The sequence below is a fragment of the Sinocyclocheilus grahami genome, unplaced genomic scaffold (assembly GCF_001515645.1).
Source record: "Sinocyclocheilus grahami isolate Dianchi unplaced genomic scaffold, SAMN03320097.WGS_v1.1 scaffold396.1, whole genome shotgun sequence".
NCBI classification, from domain to species: domain Eukaryota; kingdom Metazoa; phylum Chordata; class Actinopteri; order Cypriniformes; family Cyprinidae; genus Sinocyclocheilus; species Sinocyclocheilus grahami.
The window spans coordinates 835,276-836,179 of NW_015505575.1; positions in this window are offsets into that span (position 1 = coordinate 835,276).

A 904-nucleotide genomic window follows, 5' to 3' on the forward strand; every position below is an offset into this window, starting at 1 on the left:
GAGTTCTTGAAATAAGAATACAGACATTTTAGATGGTTTTCAACTTTTTGTTTAAATATCCTTTCAATGTCCATGACAGTTTTCTCTTTTTGCCACCACCCTCCTCTCCTATATAGCCCCCTTCATGAGCATGACAAGCAGGTTAATGACTTTTCCATTTTTACATTTCTTGTGTTCACCCAACATTACAGTTTTATTCCAGTCCGTTTCATTTTCGCATTGCCCTGCTTTCAAAAGTTCAAATAGTCTTTTGCATTTTGCTTTAAAAAATTCCAGTTCTTTGCAATGTAAAAACACATGTAGGAAACCTTCGTCCTCTTCATTGCATACTTTACAGATGGAGCTCTGCTCCATTCTGATCTTGAGTAAAATCACGTCCGTAAAAATTGCTTTGTGCCTGATTTAAAAATTCCAAATTTCCCAGTTTTGTTTCAACGAGCCTTCCTTTCATGTTACTCCATACGTTTTCCTCTTTCAGGTCTTTATATTTCTACATCCAGTAGTTGTTTGCATTAGGTTTCTTAAAAATCCAATCTCTAAAAACACCATAAACCATTTTGACAGTACATTCCTTAAAAACATGTATTTTCTCACCAAACATTGTGTACACATCTTTCTCTGGTTTACCCGGTTACATACTTTCAATTTTCTCAATCCAGTCTTGCAGTATAGTGTTTTTAATCATGCAGTACTTATTTGTGATCTCTTGTCTGGTATAGTCCTCCTTAGCTTGCTCCATAGTGTCGACAACGTATTGAACTGGTAAAAAACCCTCTTTGAACTCATACAGAACATCTCTCACTATCGTAATCCCCACATCCCACTATTTCTTAAAAAACAGCTCTTTTCCTTGATTCACAATTGTTGTAGAGTGACAATGAAGTGTCAGTTGTAGTGATGACCT